The sequence below is a fragment of the Marmota marmota genome, unplaced genomic scaffold (assembly GCF_001458135.2).
Source record: "Marmota marmota marmota unplaced genomic scaffold, marMar, whole genome shotgun sequence".
Taxonomy (NCBI): domain Eukaryota; kingdom Metazoa; phylum Chordata; class Mammalia; order Rodentia; family Sciuridae; genus Marmota; species Marmota marmota.
The window spans coordinates 14,976,642-15,004,098 of NW_026000026.1; the positions used below are offsets into that span (position 1 = coordinate 14,976,642).

Genomic DNA, 27,457 nt, shown 5'->3' on the forward strand with positions numbered 1-27,457 from the left:
CAGCGAGAGGCCAAGACCATTTCTCTTGGGCCCTAGGGATCCCATCTCCCCTAGACAACCTTCCCAGGCCCCCAACTTCCGGTCGTCGACCCCTCCCCAGGTGTCCCCATTTCCTGGGGTCTCTCGCTCCCTCGGCTCCCACTTCCGGTTATCCCTCCCTTTCGGGGCACCTTTTCTCGGCCCCTGGGACGTACGCATGGGCTCGCGGGCACTCACCGGCCCGGCTGCGGGGCGGAGCGCGGGTCAATCGGCGGCGGGAGCCTCGTCTGGCAACGCGCACAGAGCCGACCCGCACTCCTCGCCCGGCCGGTCCGGCCCCTCTCGCCGGAAGTGACGTGCACAGGGCGTGGGAAGGCGGGGCGCCGCTTGGGAGTGCGCATGTGCGATTTCTCGCCGTGTTGCCGGAGCTTTGCCTCCACCTGGCGGTCGCGACTGTACATTGCGGGCCCTCTGCTGGCTGCTAGTGAGCAACTTGTCCGGCCCTCCGTGTGAATGGGGAACCGGGTCCAGAGAGAGAAGGAAGGAAAGAAACTGCCCTTTTCCTCGAACGTACCACCACGTTCCTGGTGTCTTCCTCCATGCCTCATTAAATTCTTGAATTTGTGCAATTTCCCTGTTTCATGAAAAGGAAAGTGGCAATCCATTGCAGTAAAGAGATTAAAACCCAGACCTCAGGATTAGCATTCCAGAATTCCTCCCACCGCATCTCCCATCAGGACTGGCTGCTTCTTGGAGGGAGACTTCCATACAATCTCGGATTGTCATTAGCAGCATGAACTTGGACAAGCCCCTATTCTTCACTGGCCTCGGTTTCTTCATCTGATCCTGATTTGATAATTAACTTCTTTCTTGCTTTAGGGTTCACGAAGTGCCCACCAGATAATGGTAATGTGAAAAAGGATTTATTACCACCACATCTAGTCCATTAACCCCCCTCCCCAGCATATATTCATGTTTTGTGCAACTGCAATTTTGAGAGAAATCTCAGGCAGAGTCAAGACGATAAACCATTTCTAGGGAGAAATTCTGGTGATCCAGAAGAACTTCAGATCCAAAGGGATGACCTTAAATAATCCTTTCCTCTCTCTGCCTCAAGGACAAGGGAAGTCCCAGAGGGAAGTGACCCAGGAGATCCCCAAGAAAATGTTTCTGCCAGATGCCCGACTGTGTGTGTGTTGGTGGGGGTGGCGGGTGGCGGGAGTGGGAGCTGCCTGAGAATCTTGACTTTTGACTTTCTGCTCTCTCGTTCACCATTTCTAAGGTTCCCAAATAAAATATAGAACATTCAGTTAAATTTGAATTTCAGATAAATGGTTTCTTTTTAAGTATGTCTTAAACAACATTTGGGATATGCTTATGTTTTTAAAATGATTATTAGAAATTGAAATTGTCACTGGGTGCTGTGGTACACTCCTGTAATCCCAGCGGCTTGGGAGGCGAGGCAGGAGGATTGTGAGTTCAAAGTCAGCCCCAGCAATTTAATGAGACCCTAAGCAAATCAGGGAGATACTGTCTCTAAATAAAATATTTAAAAGGGGGAGGGGCTGGAGATGTGGCTCAGTGGTTGAGTGCCCCTGGGTTCAATCCCAGGTACAAAAAAAAAAAAAGAAAAGAAATTCAAATTATCTCAAAGTTGCCATTATAATCATCCAGGATAATCTCCCAATCTCAAAATCCTTAATTTAATCACATCTACAGCATACTTTTTACCAAGTAAAGCAAGATAGCCACAAACTTTAGAAATTAGGATAAGGATATCTGATAACCTTCCCCAAGTTGTAACCTTGGGGAAGTCACTTAAACAAGTCATTTAAACTCCCAAAGCCTCTAGTTTCTCATGGGCAAACGTGTAATTAAGTGGGCTCATTAGAGGAAACTTCTTGCTTATACTAGGCAAACAGTAGGTATTTAATAAATGGAAACTCTTAGAGCAAAAGGCAAGGGATGGCCCTGTCCAAACCATGCTGTCCTAGGTCTTGGGATGACACCCCTCTTCAACCCAGACCCAGGACCTATTGGAGGTTCACGGAACCAGACTTCCATGCTAGATGCTGACAGCAGGAAGAAAAGTTGGTCTTAAGATCATTATTTCTTGCTCCTCCTTAGTAATACATTTTAGAGAACCAATTTGTCTCAGAATTGGAAAAGGTCTCAGAAAAATGACAATAAATTTTCTGCCTTTTGAGCAATCATATACCTGCACGCTGTACTTGTATGATCTCAATTACCCCTTAGAACAACCCCCGTGAACAAAGGGCCAGGAGAGAGTTTCCCTTACTGAAGAGTACACTAAGATCCAAAAAGAGGAAATCGCTTGTCTAAGGGCCCAAGAGGATCTGTGAATGAGCCTGATTTAAACTGAAATTTGTTTGTACCACAGGCCCAGGTTTTGTTTTGCTGTAAAGGTCACAAGGGCCTCTTGTCTCCGTGTTTCTGTGGGTTAGGAAACAGGTGCAGAGACCGACAAGAAATTCCCCATAGTCACAGGACAGTTAAATGGCTGAACAGGGATTTGAACAACTTCTGCTTTGGGCACTCTGAAGTAACAGACTCAGAACAACCCCTTGAAAGGACCCATTTCTTTATGTGTAAAGAGGGGATGGCTTGTGTAAAGTTCTGGTACATCATGTCATGAAATGTCTGTTGATTATATTCACCCAACTCCAGAGCAAAAAGATCACCAGAGGGCAGCTTGTCCTGTATCTTGGTTCAGAAGGCTCTGAGCATCTTGCTCTCCTAGCATCATCCAGTGTCTGAAGACAGAGATTATGACATTAAGTGTGTGCTGGAGGTGGCCAGAAATGTCTGAACTGTCTGTTTTCAGGGCATTTGACTCTGGGCTCAATTTCTTTTAACCAGGTTTTTGTTTTAGTTTGCAACAGGGTCTTGCTGCATTAACCCCAAACTCCTGGACTCAAACGATTCTCCCACCTCAGGTTTCTGAGTAGCTGGGACTAGTGGTAGTAGTTTTATTGCTATTCTTCTGAGACTGTTGTTTGTGTAAAATGAACTCAAGCAAATCAGTAAGTATAGAATCTTTTCATTTTATTAACCCCCATATACATGAGAATCAAACACTTCAGTGTGGAAAAAATGAGCAACCGATGAAACAAGAAGTTAAAGTAAAAGTTCTGTAAGGAGGTATATGCATTGAAAGTATCAGTATGAACTCGAGATTATTTTTAAAGAGAAATTATATGCATGGAAACACACCACACACTCACACACACACACACACACACACCTAATACCTAATATCTAGTAAAGAGGATGGAAAACAATGACCAATCTAGTAGCAACAAGCATACCTTGCACCCAGATATAGTAGTTTTGAAATGTGATTTTCAACTAAAAAATAATTTCTTGAAGAAATGGTAGATTCCAGAACTGTAGCAGGAAATATATTAGATGATCCTGGAATATCTTGTCACACCAGGCAACAGGAAATTATTACTAAGGGCACAGTAAAAAAAAAAAAAAAAAGTCAACTTACAGATGAGACAATTTCATCTACAAGTAAGATAATTGCAGTCACTGTCGCTATTATCAAATACTAGAGATATATTACTATATATATATATATACATATATATATATAATTGATAATATTTGATAATTGCAAAAATGGCAGTTGATCAAAATTCATCAAATATGTCTAAGTCCCTGAGTTTGTAGTGACCATCATCAGAAACACTAATTGATCACCTTCTGAAGGTGGCATGAAATATTATTGAGAACTGATGGGGCTGGGGTTGTGGCCTTTGCCTAGCATCTGTGAGGCACTGGGTTCAATTATCAGCACCCATATAAACTAATAAAATAAAGTTCCACCAACAACTTAAAAAGAAAGAAAGAAAGAAATTATTGAGAACTGAGTAAATATAAAGAAAGAAATCCTTATTTATTCCATCTTTCCTAGATACACAGTAGCAGTTGGTAACCAAACAATAGATTAAGTGAAGCATTTTCCTATAAAATTATTACAACTAGTAGGTGAAAACAAAGTGATACAATATTGCCATTTGAGATCTGCAGTGAGCTAAGCATCTAGCCACTGCACACCCTGGCAGCTAACAGCAATTAAAAAAAAAAAAAAGAAGAAGAAGTAGAAAAGAAAAGAAAGAAAGAACAAACTCAACCATGTATGAGTTTCTTGGAAAAGAACCAGCATAACCTCTAATCATGCCAAAGGAATAGAGCCTGGCTCTCATCCAATTGCTCATCTGCCTAGAAATCTTGTATTGTACTATGAGGATGCAGAAGACAAAATGCAGACTTTGAGAAACTACTGATGAAACAGCCTGAATTCTTCAACTGATGAATTGCAATGAAAAGAAAAGGTTGGAAGGGAAACTATAGATTTAAAAAGGCCCAGCGTATATGGGCTAGGGGTATGGCTCAGTTGGTAGAGGGCTTGCCTTGCATGTGCTACACCCTGGGTTCAATCCCCAGCCCTACAAAAAAGAAGAAAAGGTGGGAAAGAAAGTGTGTACCTGTAATCCCGCTACTGGGGAGGCTAAGACAGGAGGATCACAAGTTAGCAAAGGCCTGCCTCAAAAATTTTAAAAATGAATGAGATTTAGCTCATGGGCAAGGCTCTGGGTTCAGTCTCTAGGACCACAAAACAAAACTTACCTGTGTAATTTCAGCACCATTGCTAACCTTAGAAACTTGTTTGACTAACTAGGAATAGTAAAATCATAACTGATTTCTACCTGCCAGGCACAGTTCCCAATGGATCTAATCTAATTGAATGCTTGAAACCCTCTTATGATTATTCCCATTTTACAAGAATAAAACTGAGACTCACAGAGGTTCCCTGTGGCCACACACGAGGTGGTAGAGCAGTTTGGATCTGAACCCAGGCAGTCTGTGCTCCAATTCACTGTAGTGTGTATCCCATCCTGGTTTTAGATTTTGGTTTTCTTCATGCTGGGGTTTGAATCCAGGCCCTCATGCATGTTTTTCCTTCGATGTCCAGCGCCCCTGTTGGCAATAAGTCCCCCTCCTGAGTGTCTGCCACATGGGTGCCAATGCCTTGACACTGAGGACCCGAGTCTTACTCTAACCCTGGGAGGTGGGAACACCTGTGAGTCTGCCTTTGACAAATGGCAAACCTGGAACCCAGAGAGGTGAAGGAACTTGCCTGAAGTTACGAAATAAGTGGCACTGAGGGGCAAGGGAGGGGTTTGCCTGGGAAGTGGGGAGGGTTCACACTCTGGATCTTGGGATTCTCAAGTACAAAATGTCCTATACTTTTAAACATGCTTACCCGGCAGGTCTGACCCATTTGAGGTCACAGCTTGCCCAACCAGTGGTCTGGAGCTTGTCTTGGCTGGACAAGTGACCAGGGCAGGATGGGGGAAGTCAGAGGATTGGCAAGAGCCAAGCCTGATCCCTGATGCCTGACCCCAATCCGAGGGTCGTGTGAAACCTGTGACCCTCAGGCCTGATGTGCCTTAGTGTGCCAGGGGCTCCAATTTCTCAGTGTGCTGAGGTTTGGCTTACAAGCCCCAGAACTAGGACCTACAGAAGAGCCAGCCAGCTCTGAGCTGGGGTAAAGATGTGCCCAGGGATTGTCCGTGTGGATTTCCCAGAAGAGGCAAGAACCCTGCTGTGTTTTTGTGGACACACATTGATTTCCCAGCCTGAGTCAGCACAGTCAGTTGGAGGGACAGGACGTCCTCTCTGGATCCCAGCAGCCTGGAGATTTCCCAAAACAGGGCCTGACATGGTGAGGAGATGGGGTGGGGTGGAGACCCCAGAGCCCCTGCTCCATTGGTACAGCCTAAGAGCTCAGCTGTACCAACACCCAGCCTGGAGAGGGTGCCTAGCCAGGCCTGGCACGGTGCCAGCATCTGATATATATCCTCTTGACTATCCCCACAGTGATGCTACAGAGTAGGAGTTCTTTGACTACTAGATGAGGAAACAGACACAAAGAAGTAAAAATCACTTACAGATGGTCACACAGAGGAGGAATGACAGGTCTGTGACTGTGGAACCCTAGCACGTCAGACCCAGTGATGCTCTGTGAAGTCACTGAGTCTCTCACTACATTGCAACCATCCCAGCAGGTAGCTGTTGTCATCCCAGTCAAGGATGTTGGGAAACTGAGGCCAGGGAGTGGATGTGACTTGTACAGTGTTGACAGGAAGTCTCTGCTGAGACACCAGTGATCATTTTTAGAGCACAGTCTAAAACTGACAACTGCTAGCATTTAGCCACAAGTACTCAAAACCCCCTCATTGGTTATCACCCCTATGTACTCCCAGCTCTCCCATGACGGGGACGGGGAGCAGAGGCTTCTTTGGTGGCCATCTCTTGGGGAAGGTGGACTGCAGGAGTTGGGGCTCTCCATGGGAGGGAAGCACTGGTTGAAGAGCTCAAGTGTGACTCCTGTGCAGAGGGGCAGCTGGATGATGTGGGCAGGGACATCTAGAGACTGGAACTCAGGCTGCCCGGCCACACTGGTAGAGAAGCCACAGAATGTGGAAGTGCCAAGGCTAGCCCACACTCCTGCTATCTCACGGAAAGGCTGCTTGAGCATTTCCCATAGACCAGCCATGGGCAGAGAGTACCCACAAGGAGACAGCTTGGGCCCTGTCCCTTGGGGTCTCCCACAAGGGAGGAGGGTGGTGGCAGTGTTGAGAAAGGAGTTACAAGGGACCCCCAGGAAGAGAGATGAATCCCCCGAGGTCAGGGGTGAGAGGAGTCCTGTGGGGACAACCATCCTCAGGGAGCCCACACTCTTGTTTCATTAGATAAAGGGGTAACTTTAAATGTCCTCTGGGTCCAGAGAGTTTGAAGCCAGCCAGGCTGGTGACAGTTCAAGCAAGGTCCTTTTTCTGTTCTCCTTATCTCCATCAGGACCCCAGCTCCACTGTAGAGGACTGGAGGGAACAGAGGAGCAGCCGCCCACATCACCTCCCCGCAGTAGGCTCCAGCTGGGTGAGCAGAGAAGGTTTGAACCCAAATCAAATTGGGGGTTTCCTTAGTAGCTTGACTCCACGTCATAATTTCTACCGAGCACATTTTGAAAGAGACACTGGGAGGCAAAAATAAAGACGTGCTTTGATTATGTCATGTAGGTCAGGGGTTTTCAACATGCTGGTCTCAGCGAGTGGGAGAATTCTTCAAAACAAGCCTGGGACATGAGTGTTCCAGAATGTCCTAGAATTTGGGTCATTAGGCAGTTGAGAAGTGTGGGTGCTTCTGAGAACTTCTTGAGCCCTGTAAGGGGCCAGCACACCCACCCGCTGGAAGCTTCAGTCCTTGGCTTACTCTTTCCCCTTCTCCTGAGAAGTGTCCCCTCAGGAGCCACCTGTGCCAGCCGGTTACCCCCTCACCCACAGGGTGGCTTATATCAACACCAATTGTTACGGAGAACAAAAGGCCAGCCTTCTTGCCAGGCTTTACCTGAGGCCACGTCCTGGTTCATTCCCTCCTATTTTACTTCCCTCCATCCCCTACAGGTTCCCCACTTCCTAAATCACAGGCACTGAATCCCTGCCTCAGGCTCTGCATCTCAGAAACGGAAGACAACACGGCCTGCGTTTTTGTCACTGGGCTGCTTTGCCAGCCAGGAGCCAAGTGCTCCATGAGAGAGACTTCTGGGGCCAAATCAAACTTACATAGAACCAAATCCCAGAACCATCACTTAACTGCAGGTGATCTCGGCTCATTACTGGTCAAAGCCCCTCAGTTTTCTCATCTGGAATATGGAAGGAGATAACCACCCAGCTCAGAAGCCTTTGAGAAGTTAAATCTACCCAAGCACCTAGCATAGTAGCTGCACATTCGATAGGGTTACTGTTACTTCTCCAGGTCCTCAGCACCTCCAGACTAGCAAGAAAAGGAATCAGGTCTTTACTCTCTAGGTGAGGATGCCATATCTTGGGGTCACTCACCAGATCAGGGGATGGCTGGGGTTCAGTTGTGATAAAAGAGCCACCATATAGGTGGCTAGTCCTATACCACAGTCTTACATGCACTCTAGTTCACTGTCTTCACTACCTTTTAATACCGTTGTGATTGCCCCATTTTATACATGGGAAAACCAAGGCTTGGAATGTCTGAAACACTGAGTACATCCGGAATTGCTATAGTCTAATGACTGGCCCCAGTAACAGGGCACCCATACTCTGCTGGCAGGAATGCCGAATGGTAAAACTATTTTGGAAAACGGGTTTTTTTTCTTTAAAACATACACTAATATGATTAAAAAGACAACATACACTTACATAACTAAACATACATTTATATGATCCAGCAGTTTCACACCTTGGTATTCACGCAAGTTTAATGAAATTATTTGTCTAGTCAAAGACATGTACAATGAATGTTCATGGCAGCTTTATTTGTAGTAGTCAAAAACTGGGGGCTGGGAGAAAATGGCTATCCTCAGGGGCATGGGTCCACAAACTGAGACATATGTGCAGATGCACCTCAGTTACTGTGGGGCTATGTCCTGATGAACCCGACATAAGTTGAAAATGCCTTTTTTTTTTTTAAAGAGAGAGGGAGAGAGAGGGAGAGAGAGAGAATTTTAATATTTATTTTTTAGTTTTCGGCGGATACAACATCTTTGTTTGTATGTGGTGCTGAGGATCGAACCCGGGCCGCACGCATAGCCAGGCGAGCGCGCTACCGCTTGAGCCACATCCCCAGCCCTGAAAATGTCTTAAATGGAAAGTGTGTTTAATAACCGAACCTACTGGATATGGTGGCTTCGCCCAGCCTACCTTAGACGTGCTCAGAATACATCAGCCTGAAGGTGGGAAAAGTCACATAACACAAAGCCTGTTTTATAATAAAGCATTGAATGTCTTATATGATTCATATTGAAGATGATGTTGTCGTAGAGCCAAAAAGATCATGAGTCAAACCTAAGTCAGGAGCCATTTGTGTGTGTTGACATGACTTTGCAATGAAAGGGAACAAACAACACATACCTGAAAACAAGATTTCTGAAGAAAGCAAACGAGTACAAATTGTATGATTTCATTTCTATGAATGTCCAGAAAATACAGTCATCTATAGTGAAAGGAAATAATTAGTAGGGACCAAGCTGCCTGGGGATTGGGGGTGGTGAAGGGAAGGTGACCTCAAGGAGCAGGAGAAAACTATGAGGGCAGTGGAAACATTTGTCACTTTAGTTGTGGTGCTGGTTCCTGGGGTGCTGAAATATGTTAACGAAACCAGAGTTCAAGACCAAACTGGATTCTCTGCTTCTGCTGTGCAAGCTGAAAGCCTGCTTCAGTGTCAGCAGCTACACAGCAGGAGATGCCTACCAGCTTCAGCCTTTGAGGGTCTCAGCCAGCAAAGCTGATTCTCCTCCATTACCACTGAGTGGCGAGTGGCATGTCGTGGCTCTAAATGGGGGCCATGCCCCCCCCCCCCCGTGTTGGAGCAGACTCCAGCAGCTCCGGCCAGCTTCTTCCCAGGTTCTTGTCTCACAGACCTGAAGACTGCAATTCAAGGACAACAGAAGGCAAGAGGGAAAGGAGGAGGATTTACTCAAGGGTTAAGAACAGAAACAGAACTCTCACAGAGGGGTCCCCCTAGGGGGCTACCACTGGAGTGTGCTAGTCTAGGGGTTTATAGAGCACTTGGGTCAATGCTATTGGTCCAAACTTTCTTCTGATCAGCATTGATACCAGTGCTGTTGGTTAGCCCTGCAGCCCATTTGGGTCTGCCCCGCTTCCATTTTCCCGCTGCTTGTGTGCAAGTGGGAGGTTGAGGTTGTTGGCTGGTGGATGCAGGGGTAGGGGATTCAGAGCTGTGGTGCTGCACAGAGTGGGCATCTGCACCAGGAACAGGCTAGGCTGCCACCAGGTGACAGGTCGGTTACACGCTGGCTCGCCTAGACCCTGGCTGGCCACTTCCGGCCCACACTGGCAGGGTGGGCTCTTGCAGCCACGGCCTGCGCTGGCCACATGCACTCCAGCCCACCTGGGCCTCTGCTCCCCCACTCCAGGACAAGGGCTTGCTTTCATTAAGACTTATCAAATTTTGCAATTTAAATATGTGTAATTTGGGGCTGGGGATGTGGCTCAAGCGGTAGCACGCGTCTGGCCCGGGTTTGATCATCAGCTCCACATACAAACAAAGATGTTGTATCTGCCGAAAAACTGAAAAATAAATATTAAAATTCTCTTTCTCTCTCTCTCTTTAAAAAAATATGTGTAATTTCTTGTACATCAGTTATATCTCAGTAATGCCATTTAGGGAAAAGAAATAGAGTGCCATAATTAAGATTGGAGCCCAGGTGTGTCTGATGCGAAACAGCTGAGGAACTGGTAAGTTACTGCAGGACCCACCACGTTGTAAAGATGTCTGTAGCCCCGAGCTTCACAGCAGCATCATTCACAACAGTTGAGGGGTGGAAGCAGCCCAGGTGTCTACTGGCAGATGTGATATATATACATGGTGAAATATTATTCAGCCTTAAAAAAGGAGATCCTGCCATTTGCGGCAACATAGAGTAATGTTCTTCAGGTCCATCTAAGTGCAATAAGCTAGACCTAGAAAGACAAAAATACTGCATGATCTCACTTATATGTGGAAGAGTAAAAAACAAACAAAAAAACACAAAACAGTGGTAGAAAATATAATAGTGGTTACCAGGAGCAAGAAGGTGTGGTGGGGGTGAAGATATGAGACATGGGTGAAATTATAAGGCCTCCTTTCTTGTCTGGAGAAGAAAAAAGAATCAGTCCGAATGACACCACCTCCAGGAAGCCTTCCTGTCCCTTCCATGGAGGACCATGACTTTTCGGAAATTCATCTTAGCCCCCCACCCTCCTGCCTGCCTTCAGGCCTTGTCAGTGGATTCTTAGAACACTTGGAAAGCCTTTCGCTGTGTCTTCCTCTATATGTCCTTCAAATATGCTGGCTGACCGTGGGTTTGATCCATTTTCACCAGCTGCCTGACTTTAGATGGGCTCCTCTGCCTCTTAAAGCTACAGGTTCCTCATCTGAAAAATACTAGAAGCTCCCTTGGAATTGCCTCAGGAATCAAATGAGAGATAATTCCAATTAGCATGGGCCCTGCTGTGTAATAAAGCACTCAATAAATGTTAACTATTATCGATCTTCACCTGGGCAGTGGCTGCTGACTGTTTAAGTTTCTCAGCCTTTGAATCAAGTACTTACCGACCCAGCTATATTTACTGACATGGAAAGATGCCCAAAGCTTACTGTTGGGGCGGGGGTGGGGGCCAGGAACAGGCTAGAAAACAACATATGCCTATAGGTCATTTAAAGATTAAAGGAAAAAGTGATCATCTAAGCCTTAACATGGGGCCTGGCACGCAGGAAGTGGTCGCTGAGAGCTAGCTGTGATGATCACTAATGTGAAAGCATTTTTTTTTAGCCTGTGCAATGCCACTCTCCAGTATTATCATGGCACTTCCTGGGAAGCCGGATCACGTTCAAAGTTGTCCTTGAGTCCAGGTGAGGTAGAGGGCAAGTTCCCTTCTGCCTTCCTTCTGATGCCCTTCAGGATCGTCATGGCAAGGCTTGGATTGGAGTTAGGGTCTGTTGGCCTGATGTGGATTTGGGTACTTTGTTTTAAAATATGGTCTTGAAGTGAAAGATAAGGAAAACAATGCCTTTCGAAATTGAGACTCCAAACTGGGATAAAGGGTGCTTTGGGCAGTGACTGGGGTGCTGTGACACAATACAGACACACGGGGGCGCTCCAGCCAATCAGCAATAGAGAAAGACACAAGGATGTGATAATCATAACGATAATGTGATCGCAGCAAGGGCTTCCACTCAGGGAATCCTTACTATGAAATCCTACAATGTGTTGAGAGTCATGACCTATTTCTCATTTTAGCTTTGCGAAACATCCCATCCGAACTAAAGATTTTATGCCTGGGGTATGTTGCTCTTTGGAATTAAAAAAAAAATTGTGGAATGATAATTCACAAATATTATTACAAGTAAAATCGTAATGATTACAAGTTTGGTGAATGCCAAGGGTGCAAGTGGCTTGGGGACCAGGCGTGTGGGCCTGGGAGGCTGTGCTTGTGATCGCATAGCTCTGCCTCCTTTTCTAAGGGTGATTCTTTAGGGAATAAACCTTTGGCATTTTGAACTTTCCCCTTTGTGCATCTCTATGTTGTTCGAATTTGAGTTTTCTTTCTCTTCTTTTAGGTATGGATTGCACCCACTATTGTGATAAGTAGGTTCCATTTTTATAAAAGCAATACTAGGGTGGATTTCTAATGTGTAAGAATTAGCTGTGAACACCGCAGGGAGGTCTAGCATCCTCAGAGAGCATTGGTGGCCAAAGGGACAAGCCTCTCTCAGCTCTATTTGTGGTGATGAGACTAACTACCATCATTGGAGTTGGGAACCAAGGTCCAAGGCTGATTTCCCCCAGCCCAGGGCTCTTTGTGATTCTGGGTTTATCCCTGGCATCCCAGGCCCAGTTCCCTCCGCAAACTTCAACCTGATACAGGAAGAATGAATCCTGTCCCCTCTGGGTCTGTCCCACCTCTTCTACTGCCAGCATCTGTTCCCTGCCTTCCCTTGGGGCCCAAAGGATTAATGAATGAACCAAGTCACTGGAAAGTGCTAATTGCTTACAGGTGTTTAGAAAGAAAAGCAGCAAAAGCTCAATGCCTGACCAGATGTTGGCCCACTGGGCCGGGGGCGTGGCCTTCTGCTGGCCCTGAAATCACTGCCCAGGCCAGGAAGGAGAGACGGGCAGGCCTTTCCCCAGGAAAAGAGTTTTCTATCTGTGACCCCACTTGTGAACTCAGCTGCTATCACCCCAGCCTCCAAAAGGCTGGGCCCAGAGGGCCATAAACTCCTGCTATCATTAGTATCTCTACAGCTCAGGCTATTTGCCAGGAACCCTATAATTATTTTTATCATGTACGAGTCCTTAATTATTTTTATCACATTTTTCTCACAGCAGCTTTGCAAGCAGGGATACTATGCTCTCTTTTAGTTAAACTTGGGGGAACCCGGACTTTGGGGGGTTTCAGGGAATTTCCTGGTTTTGTCCAAAGCTCTGGAGAAGTCACGGTTTGAACTCACAGTCCCCTCTGGGGTCAACGCTAGGGCCTGGTGTGAGGCCGGAGGGTGCAGAAGAATTGGAAGGTGGAGAATAGCCATCTGAACCAGGGAAAGACCCGAGGCTTGGTTACTTCCTAACTGGGTGACCTTGGATAAATCATTCAACCTCTCTGTGCCTCAACATTTTCATCAGTCAATGAGGAAGGAATAACAGAACTCACCTCATGAGTTAGTACATGTAGGTGTTCAATAGCTGACAGTCTGTTGAATCTAGGGTTAGGACCTGGATTCTAAACTCAGACTTGTCCCATTGAATGACTTGGTCAAGTCCCTTGGCATCTCTGAGCCTCAGATTCCTCATCTATAAAATGGGCAATCTTGCCTGCTTTATACCCTGGCTCTCCTGTCTTCCGGGCCCATCAGCTTCTTCCAATTCTCATGTGACTGGAAACTAAGCCCAATCCTCCCACCCCACCTTTTCCTGGTTGACAGCCAATTACCAACTCAGGGGCCCTTCTTTCCCTCCTCCTCCTCTCTTTTTTCACTTATTCAGTAAATCTTTTCAAGCACCTACTGTGTGCCAGGTGGTAGATAAAACAGGCAAAGTCCGTCTCCTCATGAAGAGATAGACAATAAACTAAAGCAAGGGGGAATACCCGGCCAACAAGGATATTACCAACTGTCACGGCAATGCATAGGGGGAAATTGCAGCAGTGAGAAAGGAAGGAACTGAGGAAAGGTACTGGTCAGCTTTCCCACACTGTGACAAAATACCTGAGATAAATCAAACACAAAAGGTAAAAGATTGATTTTGGTTCACAGTTTCAGAGATTTCAACCCTAGTCACTTGGCTCTGTCATTTTGGACCTATGGCAGTACATCATGACAGAGGAGGCTGCTCACCTCAAGGTGGCTGAAAGCAAAGAGGGAGCGAGAGAAAGGGGCCAGGATCCCAACATCCCCTTCAAGGACGTGCCCCCAGTGACCTAACTTCCTCCCAGTAGGCCCTGCCTCCTAAAGGTCCCACTAGCTCCCTAGGCTGGAGACCAAGCTTTCAGCTCTGGGCCTTTGGGTGACATTTGAGATGCAAACCATTGCAAAAGGCCTCTCCAAGGAGACACTTTTGGTGGAATTAATAATTTATTTGAATATACTCATGGTACACAATTCAAGCAGTGAGCGATGTCACATGATTGAATCACTTCTTCCCTACCATGTCCCCAGTTTTGTAACACAACCTCTATGTGGCCAGTTTCTTGGGAGTCAGGGACACTTGCATCATGGGAAGCAGCAAGATGATTGGAGAAGAGGCACCCAAGCAGAGGCCATTTGCAGCTTGCTTCTGGTAGGCAGGACTGAGAACCTTCAGGTTCTCATTGTTTCTTCACTGAGGAACACTTTACCCATGAAAGCTTAATATACAAAATACATGGAGAAAGTTACATCGTTTATCAGTTTGAACAAAAGAGGAGAGCAAAACAGACACAATTCTTAATATTGATGTTAGATAAAGCAACTATGGAGAAAAGTGGGTCTGTTTTGTGACACACCACAATTTTAAATGGGAGCCTAGCTGACCATTGCATTCTTTTTATTCACTCAACAAAGTCATCAGCTTCCTGCACTCAGAATTCCATTATTTCAGCATTTTTCCCCTTTGCACCCGAACACAGTCCTGCTTCATCTAGAGAACTATTTCCAAATGGTAATAGTTTGTTTCGGATTTTTTATATAAGTTTTGAAGTACAATATACATAAAAAATGCTCAAAGTTCAAGTGTACAGCTCAATGAGTTGTCATAAAAAGAATGCCACTGTGGTACTGGGCTGGATGGAGAAGAGAGAATAGACTCCCCAGAAGCCCTCCTTCTGTTCTTCTAATCCCCCACCACCCTCCCCTTGACAGGGTAACTACATCCTGCCTCAAAAACATCAGAGATGAATTTGGTCTGTTGTGAAAAGACTTTAAAATGGAATAACAGAGGTTCTTATGTGCCTGGATTACTTTTCTGAGATCCATTCCAATGCTTTTTTTCCCCGCTCTATGACCAAGCTTTGTTCGCATTGTTCTGTTATCTTGTAGTATTGTGTACTCCTTTTGAGAAAGAGCACAGCCATGTCTTCAACTGTAATGATCCAATTTTATGTATTTAGATGTTTTAAAAAATCTCTTGGGGGGAGGGGGGAGGATGGGAAAGGCAGCAGAGCACAACAGACACTAGTATGGCAATATGTAAATCAATGGATGTGTAACTGATGTGATTCTGCAATCTGTGTATGGGGTGAAGGTGGGAGTTCATAACCCACTTGAATCAAAGTGTGGAATATGATATGTCAAGAAATTTGTAATGTTTTGAACGACCCACAATAAAAAATTTAAAAAAAAAAAAAAATAAATAAATAATTTAAAAAAAATCTCTTAATTGTTGGAATTCTTATTCATTATCTTTCCTGGAATGTGGTGGGACATTTTTATTTGCAATTTCTACTCTTCCTCATTTTTTCATAAATCCGTTTGAGTCATTTTTTTATGTAAAATCACTCTAGCAAACAAAATACCATGAAAGAATTATTTTCTGTATTTTACATTTATTTTCCACTTTCAAATTGCTTTTATCTTGTAGCATCGTCTGTATTCACATTAATCATCTCCAGTGTTTCTATAAACCGTGTCATCTATGGTTTATAGCTATACCTGTTTTCTAATTTGTTATTTTCTGGTTGAACTTTGAATGTATTTATGTATTCCAGATTATCATCCTTTGTTATATATGTAGTGTGCAAATATTTTCTCTCTGTAACTTTTAAAATAATCCCTTTTCCAGAGTCTTTTGCTGAGCATGAGATTTAATTTTGATAAGCCTTAATACCTCAGTTTTTTTCTTTTATGAACGGTTTTATGTTTATTTTCAATTGGAGGGTTTGAATACTATGGTACAGATGAAATAATAAAATTGGAGTCACTAACTGAACCCATCCCTCTTTTTCATGTCCATAATTCATTCATTCAGTCTCATTACTGTACAGTGTGCCACAGTGTGAATATGTCAAGTTTCACATCGTGATTTTTAATTATTATTATTATTATTTTTTTTTTTGGTCCTGAGGATTGAACTCAGTGCATTAAACATGCCAGACAAGTGCTGTACCATGTGCTACATCCCCAGACTTTTTAATTTTATTTTGAGACAGCATCTCACTGAGTTGCCCACGCTGGTCTCCAACTTGCCTTTCTTCTGGGTCAGCCCCCTGAGTCTCTGGGATTGAGGTGTGCACCACCATGCCCAGCTGTTTACAGATATTTTGGAAGACAATTTGCCCAGTTAGCAAATGTTTGCTGGCATGTAGCTCCTATTACAGGGGCTACATGGTGAATGACACTGAGACCCTGCCCTCAAGGACTCAATCCTGGGGGGAGACCATGCCCACCAAGGTCTCTCCTTGCTGCTCTGTGGGTGGCTCAAGGACACAGAGTAGATCTATTCATCTCTGTGCCAGTAAGAGGAGCCCAATGGCAGCTGTGTAAACCAGCAGGTCATAGCACAGAGGGCAACAGGAGTCCAGAGCCCTTGCCTTGACCTGCAAGGATCCAGGCAGTGAACTTCAATAGAGTTTCTCAACCGTGGCACGGCTGACATTGGGGCTGCCTAGTTCTCTGTCATGGGCACTGTCTTGCGCATGGCAGGGTGTTTATCATTTCCAGCCTTCACCCATTAAGTGCCAGTACACCCACTCCTCCTGACATGACAACAGAGAGTTTTCAAGGGCTGGGGATGGAACTCAGTGGCAGAGAGCTTGCCTGGCATGTAGCAGACCCTGGGTTCCATCCCCAGTGCCAGAAAAAAAGGTCTCCAGACATTGCCAAATACCCCCCTGTAGGGTAAAGTTGTTCCAGCCTGGGAGCCACAAGCATAAATGAAGTGAGTTTAAGGAAGAGAGTCTTTCCAGGGGTATGGGAAGCTGAGGGAGATGCCAAGGAGTGGTGGGGCACCCAAGGACTGACAACAGTGGGAGCTGATAGCACTCCAAGAGCTGAGGGGGTGCGAAAGAGATCAGTGACCCTGGACCAGACAGAGCTGGAGGCCTGGGAGTGAGGCCAAAACAGGAGTTGAGACCACAGAGGAATGTAGCTTCTGCCATCCGAAGGCCTAAAAATGAGGCCAAGATTGGAGTTGAGGCACAGAGGAATGTGGCCTCTACTAAAACGAAGGCAGAGCACTCCCCCCACCCTGCCCTACTCTCCTGCTGATCCCACTTTGGTCAAATAGAAGTCAGAGCACAGAGGCCTCCTAGGGCCCAGGGTAGGACAGACAAGGTAGGGACCAGATGGTGCACTGGTAGAGGTGGAGAATGAATAGAGAGCATCACAGGGAGGCAGGGGCAGGCCCCAGGGGACAGGACAACTGAGGGCCTCTTGGAGGATGCGTGGTTCTCCAGAGGGAGAAAGCCAATGTGTCTCCTAAGTTTCATGTGATGGAAATCTGGTCCCCCTGGAAGCAGTGTTGAGAGGTGGGCCCTTTGGGAATTGACTGAATGGAGGTGACCCATTTGAGGACTTTAATTCAGGGCGATTGCTGCCATGACTTTGTTAGGGGAACAAGCTCTCTTTGGCACACTTGTTCTGTCTCGCCATGTGACCCACCGTGTTACGATTCATCCAGAACCATGAGCTAAACAAACCTCTTTCCTTTACAAATCACCCAGGTGCAGGTATTTTGTTATAGTGAAAGTACTTTAGATACCAGGAAAGGTTATTTCACCAGAGGGAACAGCACGTGCCAAAGGCATGGAGTTACCAAAGAACCTGACTCACTAAATAGTTTATTAATTGTAATTGTTTGTTCCATTGATTGACTCTGCTGTGTGCACTTGGTGAAAGGTAAACTCAGAAAAGGTCCAAAAGGGCATAAAATGGAAAGTAGGTCCTCAGGTCACCTGGCTGCCCACTCTCCCTCTCATAACCTTTCAGAACTCCACGTGCATGCCAGCCAGTACAGGTGTGTGGCCTGTCTCACTTCAACTCCTAATTTGACTTGATCTTACTGATATTTTTGGAGCCCTCCCCTGTGTGCCAAGAAATGGGCAAAGGGTCCAGAATCCAGTCTTGGACCCTGACCCGACTCCTCCACTACCTCCACTCCTCCACACCCCTCTGGTCTCCCCTTTGTCTCCTGCCCACGATGAGTAGGTCTCCAAGGGTCTCACCAGCTCTCGGGTTTGCCCACAGTTATGTTAGTCAATTGATATTTTGTGGATTGAACTGAATTAAAACTGAATCACCGGCAAGAAGCAGTTGTAACGTGGGAAACCAAACGTGTGGTTTGGAAGATGACATGTTGTTGTTTGGGGGAGACTAAGGACTTTCTGTCTCCAAAGACCAGCTCTTGGTAGAGCCGAAGGCCAGTTGCCTAAGGAGGGAATGCCCCGCAGCCTGGCCTGGAGGGGTGCGGGCTGGTTGCAGGTGGTAATTTGATGGACTTGACGTGGCTCAGACCTGCCCCAGGGAAGACCAGGTCCTGCCTGGCTGTCCCCAGCCAGTGTCTGAAGACCCTGGGGGGAAGTTAAGACCAGGAGAGGAGGTGGGAGAGTTGGATAACAGCAGAAAAACCCCCAGCCCGATCCTACAATCGCCAACGCGAAGGCAAACAAGCAAATCTGGGCACCAGTTGCCGGGCAGAAGCCCAGAGGCCAAAGCAGTCGGTGACCAAGAGTGGACAGAGATGGAGCTCTTCCTCCCTGCTCTGCTCTGGTCTCTCAAGATCCAGAGGACCTCCTCTGGCAAGGCCACATGTTGTGCACTCACGGCAAACGGGCACCACAGTGGACCCCTTTCTGTGCTGTGCTGACCACATCCCAGGTCTCGCCCTTGTGGCTACTTTGCAGGAAAAGTGCTGCTGATCCCCAAGATGCAAACAGGGGAAACCAAGTCTTGCAATGGAGGGAGGGCAGACTGTGTGGGGTTGGGGGGGGGGTCATAACATAAAGTGATATCAACAAGTATTTTGTATCAGAGAATGGTGCAGTATGGAACAGAGAATCAGAGAGTCCTGAAATCCAGGGGTCCTGGACTCACAGGTTCCAGTATACCCGCCCCTGACACTGCCCTAACCTGTTAACCTCGCCATGGATGAAATGTCTCTGGGCCCATTTGCCTTCCGCTCAGGCCTCTTCTCTTACCTGGGTCCATTCCAGCCTCCCCTCTCGTCTCTGTTCCTTCCAAACCTGCAGCCAGAGGCATCTATCCAAACTGCCCAGCAGACCGTGTGGCTCTTCCCCTTAAACCCTTCACTGGCTCCCCTTTGCCCTCAGGATAAGGTTCAAACTCCTTGACAGGCCTTTCCCGGTCCTCTGTTGTGGGCCACGGTCCCTCTCCACTCTTCACTCCCCCCCCCACCCCGCAACTCTCCACCCATTTACCCTGCGTGGGTTCTGGCTCAGCAGGACGCCCGCGGCTCTAGCTCTCCCTCGCCCCTGGGCCACTCCCTTCATGGGGAACCTGGTTCCACCAGCACTTGCTTCTCTAGAACAGCACCCTCCTTTCCTGTTTCCTCTGGGAAGTCATGTCTGCCCAGCTGGTCTGCGTTGGCGCCTCTCCCCACTCCATGCCCACACCACATCCCCGGACCGAGCTCAAGAGCATCCGGGACATTTCCCTGTGCCTCCATCCGCTCTGGAGCCACACAAGGACACAAGCTGCAATTGTCTTTCTTTTCTGAATCCCTGGCTCCCAGCACTGTGCGGGGCAGAGAAGAGTTGCTGGGCAGATAGGTGCTGATAAATGAGTCGTAAGATGTCAGAATCATAAAACTGTAGAATGACAGACGTGTGAAACAGAAGCCTGAAATCTCAAGTCACACAGAGACTTAGCCTGAGGAACACAGAGACTGAGAATCCCTGAAGCTCAGGATACCATAGTTGGAAGAATTCTTGCACAGACACATTGTCCCAGGGCTTTTACTGGGTTAGGAAAGTCGTCATTGGGCTCTTTCTTTTTTTGCAGTAGGAGAGATTGAATCCAGGGCTAGGCAAGCGCTCTACCACTAGGTTAGGGTCCCAGTTCCCCTGCCGTGTTATTTAATTAACATTTATTTACATAAGTGTTATATTACATTTATCTTTCAATTTTTACTTTTATTATGTGTTTTTTGTATTTACTGAACAAGTTATTTTTAACCAATATTCATTGTGTATATTGACCAATATTAATTAATATCAGACTGTGTTAATTATCTGTGTCTGCATAGCTAATCACCTTGGTTTGAAAGAACAAACATGATCCCCTAGTTTTTCTGTGGTAGGGCTTTAGGAAGGGCTCAGCTGGATGGTTCTGGCTTATGTCACCCATAGGTTATAGTCAGAATATCAGTTGGGACCACGGTTACCTGAAGCTTGACTGGGTCTGGACCATCCTCTTCTGATATGACTCATTTGAGTGACTGGAGGCTGCCAGGAAGCCTCATCACGTCTCCATGGATCCACTGAGTGTCCTTACTAAGTGGCTGCTGGATTCCCCGGAGCAAAGATGGAAGCCACAGTGCCTTTTATGACCGAGCCCCAAAGGTCATGTGCCGCAGTCTGGCTGGGCACAAATCACGAGCCACTCAAGCAGGAACAAACTTTATTTCCCAACTCCCCCAACGCCACCCACACGCCCTTCCTGGGACACCACACACCAACTGGAACTCCCTCCACGGAACTTCACCAACCAAAGTAACTCCCCAGGAATCCGCGCAAGAACTCCAAAGTAGCGGCAGCCCAAGGCGGACAGCAGGGGTTTATATACAATTGAATACACAGCCTGTTTCAATCCAGCATCATCCAGTCACAGCAATTATAGACAGCTTACCTTAATTATCATCATCTTAAGGCTGCTTCTCAATCATTACTTCTGGCAAAATGCCAGGGGCCATTCCGACTCAGCTGTGGCTCTCAACAGTCACGCTCCATCAGTTCCAAAGCACAGAACAGCTCTATTCAGTTTTGGGAGTCTTCCTGTGGTGTGAATACCAGGAGATGGGGATCCTTGGGAACCATCTTGCAAGCTGGCTATCATAGCAGCATTGAACAAGACTAACACAGTACTTGCTCTGACGGAGGGAAGGGAAGGGTGGGGAAGACAATAGAGGGATAAACAAGTACAGAGATGATTTTGGAAGTTTTAAGTGCAAAGAAGAAAATCAAATAGGACAATCAGTTAAGAGGGTGTTGACTACTAAGATCATGATCAAGACCACCTGCTGCCTGCTTTTGCAAATGAAGTTAGTTGAAGCTCAGCCATGCCCTTTCCCTTATACACTGCATATGGAGCTTCCACGCAGTTAGGGCAGATTTAAGTAGTTGCAACAGAAACTGTTTAGCCAAAGCCTCATATATTTAGCTAGTTTTCAAGAAGTCCTCTCCAAGAGGCCACATCTGAGCAGACACCAGGGCGGTTAGAAGGAAGTAGTCATGGGAAGAGCATCGAGGAAAGGATGTTCAGCTCCAGCATGCTGCGGAACAGGGAGGAGGCCAACGGGCTGGTGTGGGTGACCACTGGGAGATGACCAGTGTGAGGAGACATGTTGGAGAAGTGATGAGGGCCCAGTTATGGACGGCCTTGGAACCCTGGTGAGAGGTCTGAGTTCCTTCCAAGCATGCTGGGAAGCCGCTGGGAGGTTTCAGCAGTAGGGGAGAGTCTGATGGGGATGGTGGCCATGCCTCATGTAGTTTGGCCTCCTTTTTCTGAGCAAGATGGTGTCTCTGCTGGCCCCTAAGTGCAGCTGTCCCAGAGCTGGTTGGAAAGAACACACAATTTGCAGTCATGGGGAGCCCCAGCTCCACGACCTGCTTATCCTTTGCCCTCTGTGTCCTCTGCTTTCTCAACTCTGAAATGGGGAACCTAAGCTAAGAGGCTTTGGTTACAGGAGAGAGTAGCCATTGACGTATCACACAGAGAGAAAACTCTGCCAGTTAAATGATGACCTAATACTTTCTTGTCATATAGAATTTTTGTTTTATATTTGATAAAACAATTCCTTAAACTACTTTAGGTGGGTTTTTTTAAAGTAGGGATTAAACACAGAGCTTTACTTTTAGTTTTTAAAAACCATTTGTCATCACTCTTGTGCATGCATAAACAGGAAAATACAAGTGAAATAAATTCATTAAAGAACTCCCCAAACTCCTTCTCTGTTTATGTTCAACCCAGCTAGATCACTTTTCCTCTTAGAATCTTCATTCTCTATAGTTTTAGATTTTGGAGGGGGTATTGGGGATTGAACCCAGGGGCACTCTACCACTGAGCTACATCCCCAGCCCTTTTTAAAATTTTCTATTTTGAGAGAGAGGGTCTTGCCAAGTTGTTGAGCCTGGCCTCACACTTTCGATACTTCTGCCATTATTATGCCTCCTGTGAACTGTGAACCCAGGGCAAGTCCCTTTCCTCAGGCGTAAAACAAGGAGAGTTCCTTTGACCCACCACAGCCTCACTGAGGCAACTGACCATGAGGACGCCAGCACACCTGAGTAGCTGGGATTACAGGTGTGGGCCACCATGCCCAACTCATTGTCCATATTTTTCATGCCACGTCAGCCTCCTTACATTGAACCTTTCCATCTTGCAGCATTTCTTGAAAGAATGCTCCATCTCCAGACTTTCTTCCAACCCACTCCTCCTACTCCACAGCTCTTTCCTTGCTCTTATCAGAAGATGTCAACAGGAAGTTTCAGGAAACAACCAGGGCTCATGCCCCTTCCTCAAAGGGTCATTAAGTTGTTCATGATGAAACCGAGAAAGAGAAGTTGCTCAGTTAGGCCACCAGGACTCATGACCAGAATCCACAAGGTTCTGGCCACCACCTGATCCTACCAACAGGGAACGCAGGATGCCCTTGACCTTGGAGACACGTACATCCTAATTTCAGAGATACCATGATGTAGAAAAGGGCACATGGTAGAGTTTTAAAAATATCATGATAACTTCTCTCTCTCTCTCTCTCTCTCTCTCTCTCTCTCTCTCTAAAGGATTTATGTGAGGATGAAATGAAAATAAGTCTGTGATGGGCCCTGCACACCACAGGCCCCCAGTGCCCAGCCCAGTGGTGGCCACTCCCTTGACGTTACTCAACTGTCCCCTGATTCCTTTCAGCCGGGGCATCGCCCTTGTTGCAGAGCAGGCTCAGGTTTATGGCGACAACACTGCCCCTGCCAGACATGATCTCAAAGTCATAAAAACATTTTATGGTTTCACTCTCCCTGAGATAAGCTGAGGGAGCCCTTCCCAAGGCCAGGAACAATCTCAGCACAGGGGGTGGGGGAGGGGGGGTGTGGTGGGGGTGCTGGGCGTTGTACGAGTTGGGGACTGGAACAAGTTTTATGGCCCCAATTTCTCTAAAAATGCCATGTTCTCATATCCTCAGCTTGACTCTGCAGGTGAAGCCTCGGCACCTGGAGCTCGATGACACTCACTCATTCAGTGAATAGGGAATGTGTGAGGGACGCACCAGTGTGGACCTTCTCACCGAGCCATCATTATGCCTCCAATGAACTGTGAACCCAGGGCAAGTCCCTTTCCCCAGGCGTAAAAACAAGGAGAGTTCCTTTGACCCACCACAGCCTCACTGAGGCGACTGTGAGGACGCCAGCACACCCAGCACATAGTAGGCCCTCATCAAAGGGGCTTGGTGCTCTTTTTCCACCACCTTCCTTCATCCTCCTCGCTCTTTGCTGGTTCCTCCTCTTCTTTCCAGCCCTGATGGTGTTTTGGCCCAGAGCAGAGTCCTCCCCTCTAACCAGTTCGCTCTCCACGCCCTCTCTTTAAATGTCCTCAAGCAACTAGTTGATGACTTTTTCTTTCTTTCTTTCTTTCTTCTTTTATTTATGTATGTATGTATGTATGTATGTATGTATGTATGTATGTTATGTATCTCCACACACTGAAATTCACCCTTCTTAGTGCGTGCTTCTGCAAGTTTTGGCAAGTACATACAGCCAGGCAACCACATGACGGTGGAGATTTCACAGGACATTCGCATCATCACCAAGGTCTCTCCTCGGTGCCCTTCCTGTTCACACCCCCCTGCCCTGCCCCCTCGCCTCTGGTAACTGCAGTTCTATCCCTATGGTTTTGTCTTTTCTAGAGTAACTTATAACCAGGCATGGCGCATGCCTATAAACCCAGCAACTTGGGAGGTTGAGGCAGAAGGATTGCCATTCGGGCAACTAAGTGAGACCCTGTCTCAAAATAAAAATAAAAAGGGCTGGGGATGTGGCTCAGTGGTAGAGAACCCCTGGGTTCAATCCCCCGTACATGCAAAATATCTGATGGATGTTCTCATACGGAGGTAGCTTCCAAGTCTGCCTTCTTCCACTCGGCCCAGAGCACTTGAGAGCCCTGGTGCTCATATCAGTAGTTGGCTCCTGTCCGTTTCCGGGCAGGGGTCCCACTTGACTTTCGAGTTCCTCATCTCTGCCACGACTTGGACTTTTCCTCTCCAGCCCCAGCTACTTTTCCCTGAGCTCCAGCTTTACATAGCCAAGGCTTCTTCAGATATCTCCTTGGCCTCTCAAGCAACACATCCCAAACAGAACACTTCACATTCTCACTCCGGTTGGTACCATTCACCCCATGGTTATTTTTCTTTTTTCTACACTCGTTAGCACTTCCTTGGCAGTTCTACTCCCAAAGTATCCCATTTGGGAGCACTGCTTACTACCACTACCTAATATGTGTTTTCTACTGCAAATGACCACATACACAGTGGTTTATGAGAACCATTGGTTATCTTGAAGTTCTGTGGGTCAGAAGCTTGGACACAGCATGGTTGGGTTCTCAGCACAGACTTAAATCCAGGTGTCAGCCAGCCTGTGTCCTTCTCAAGCCTCTAGGGAAGAATCCAAGTTCTTATGGCTGGAGGATGAAGCTCAAAAAATCCTTGCTGGTTGTCAGCCACAGGTCACTCTTGGCTTATAGAGGCCATCCACATTCTTGCCTAGGGCCTCCTTCATCTTCAAAGCCAGTGACAGAGATTCTCCCTCATGTAGAATCCCTCTCACATTTATGATTTAATTTGCCCAGAGGGCCTCAGTAGCAAGAGCACGTGTGCACATGTACGTGCCTTCCAAGTGCACGCCACTCCCTTCCGACAGCGCGCTGGGCGTCACTCTTCCCCCCTTAGTTCTTAAGGTGCAACTGCTTGCTACTTCCCCCTTCATGTGTGGAAACCATAACACCTCGTGGTATTGCTTCTTTGTAATCCCAGGCGCCTCCTCTCAGAACTCTGCCCAGCAACTTTCTTACAGGATGGACTTTCCCCTGTGTTTGCTGCTGTGCCCATCACACAGCACCTGAATCATCAGGGTCCTCTTCAATCCCCTTGGGGTGGCCTCTGGAGTCAGACAGTGAGCATCTGATCAGCTGTCATACCAGCGAAGGACCTTGGGCAAGTCCCTTCCTCCTACTGAGGCTGGTTCCCTTGTTTGTAACACAGAACAAGAATAACTACCTCAGAAGGCTGTTGTGGGCGTAAATTGAGCCAAGCAGTGTTTGGGAAAGAGGAAGCGCTCCATAAACAGTCCTTGGCTTCATGATTCAGTGTTCGGTTTCATGATCCTACACCTGAGCGGGATCCTGGGACTCAGATCTCTTAGATCACCGCTTGGGATTTACATATGACATACTGATTTGAGAACTACTGATCAGAGGTGACCTGGCTTCTCCAATGAGGAAGCAGGGCGACCTCACCAATTTGGGATGACAGATCATTCACGCTGCATGGAACAGTCTTTGACCCTTCCAGCCACCTGTCACCTGGGATCCCCTCTACTTTTGGCTCCCACTCTGAGCACTGGGGCTGTCCACTGGGGATGATGGGAGAAGAAGCTTCTAGAAGCATGGAATCAGCTTGTGGAAAAGAGCTGAAAGGAGGAGACTTCCTGGAAGCCCAATTCTCAACTAGCCCCTGAGGGCTGGTAGCGAGGCATGGGCTCAAGTCCTGGCCCAATGTCTCCTGGCTGTGTGGCTTTGGACAAGTTCCCTCATCTTTCTGAGTCTAGATTTCATCATCTTTAAAATGGGGATTTTTCCGTTTGCCACGAAAGCTGATGATGTTCAGCAACTGAAATGGAAACTAAATGTGACGCCCTGCGTCGAGATTTGTGATTAACTGGGGCAAAGGGCTGATGAGGTGGAAGAGCCAAGGTCAGGGGAATTTATGGCAGCCCAGGGTTTATGGTTTTGATATGGATTTATTAAGCACAATTTAGGACTGAAATAGCCTCCTCTGGCCCAGGGCCTCCATTGCATCATGGAAAATGTTTCCTGGTGCCGACGAGTGGAGAGAAGGGACAGAGAAGGCAGAAGTGGTCCTAGGGATCAAGCAAGCAGATACTGGGTGCTCTTGAGGCTGGGGAGCTTAATAGTTAGCCTCTCACCAGAAAATGGCTGCATGAAGTTCACATGTGCTGGTCATCACAGTAGCTCTTACAGTTAACTCATTCGGTCAAAGTCCAACAACATCCCTAAAGGGAGATTTCATTCCCATTTTACAGATGAGGCTCGGAGAAGTGGAGAGACCTGCCCAAGTTACACTGACCAGTGATTCCCAGACCAGAACAGCTGTCCCCTTCCTTTGGGAAGAACGGAGGGTCCCTCTACTTTACCCTCTGCGTCACCATAGCAGACATCCCACAGTTCAGTCATCATTGTGTGCCACTATGCTGTGCCAGAACAACAGGTCCTCTATGGAAAAAAAAAAAAAAAAAGCCTTGGTTTGTGCCATTTGCCAGTTATGGTGTGAAGCCTTCTGCTGTGGCTGATTTCATGTTGTCAACACAGAGTTAGGGACAAGCCAACAATTGGCTCTCACAAGCTGGTTCCAGCACTTCCTGTGATGGCCAAGACACAAAGTCATCTCCCAATGGAAAAGGACCAAAGTGGTCACGGACAGGGCTGGAAAGTCTTGGGTATGTTCCTTGAGCTTATTATTTTTTCAAACAAGTTTTGCTTTTATGAAATGTCCCCATGTCTATGTATCTCCTATGGCCAGCAGATTGAGGTGACCCAGAGAAGGACTCCATCTTGGACCCTAATGACAGGGCAGTTGTCAGACCCTCTTGTTATTTTTGCAGATCTTTCCATCACCTTCTCCCTTATCCCTCTCCTCTTCAAGAGAGGGGTCAACTTTCACTCTCTGTATACTGAATATTTGGGTTCAGGAGACCCAGGTAGATTTCCACCTCTGCCTCTTAAAGGAAAAGTACTTCCCTGAGCCTCAGTTTCCTCATCTATACAATAGGAGGTCATCATAAGGTCTAATGTGCTTACATCTTGATATGAAAACAAAATAATGGATATCAAAGCATTTTGTCCACTGTAAAGGATTCTAGGACTGTCCTTATTCTTATTTCAAACACCTGGAAAAAAAAAAAGACGCCCACACAAGAGC

At 46.8% G+C, this 27,457-nt stretch overlaps 1 protein-coding gene across 7 annotated transcripts in view; it reads right to left on the reverse strand.

Annotated features, from left to right (window-relative positions):
* Ttpal (alpha tocopherol transfer protein like) overlaps positions 1 to 19,232 on the reverse strand; it is a 34,760-nt gene extending 15,528 nt beyond the window's left edge. The window contains exons 1-2 of one of the 7 annotated variants that reach the window (XM_015480190.2): positions 4,811 to 5,133; positions 554 to 613 (exon numbers count right to left, since the gene is read on the reverse strand). The gene's annotated coding sequence lies outside the window, so the exon portion shown is untranslated. Of the gene's footprint in view, positions 1 to 216; positions 614 to 4,810; positions 5,134 to 19,211 lie in introns of those variants that run through there. The other 6 variants (XM_015480183.2, XM_048810900.1, XM_015480197.2 and 3 more) reach the window with 6 other exon arrangements.
* Between the last annotated feature and the right edge of the window lie 8,225 nt (positions 19,233 to 27,457).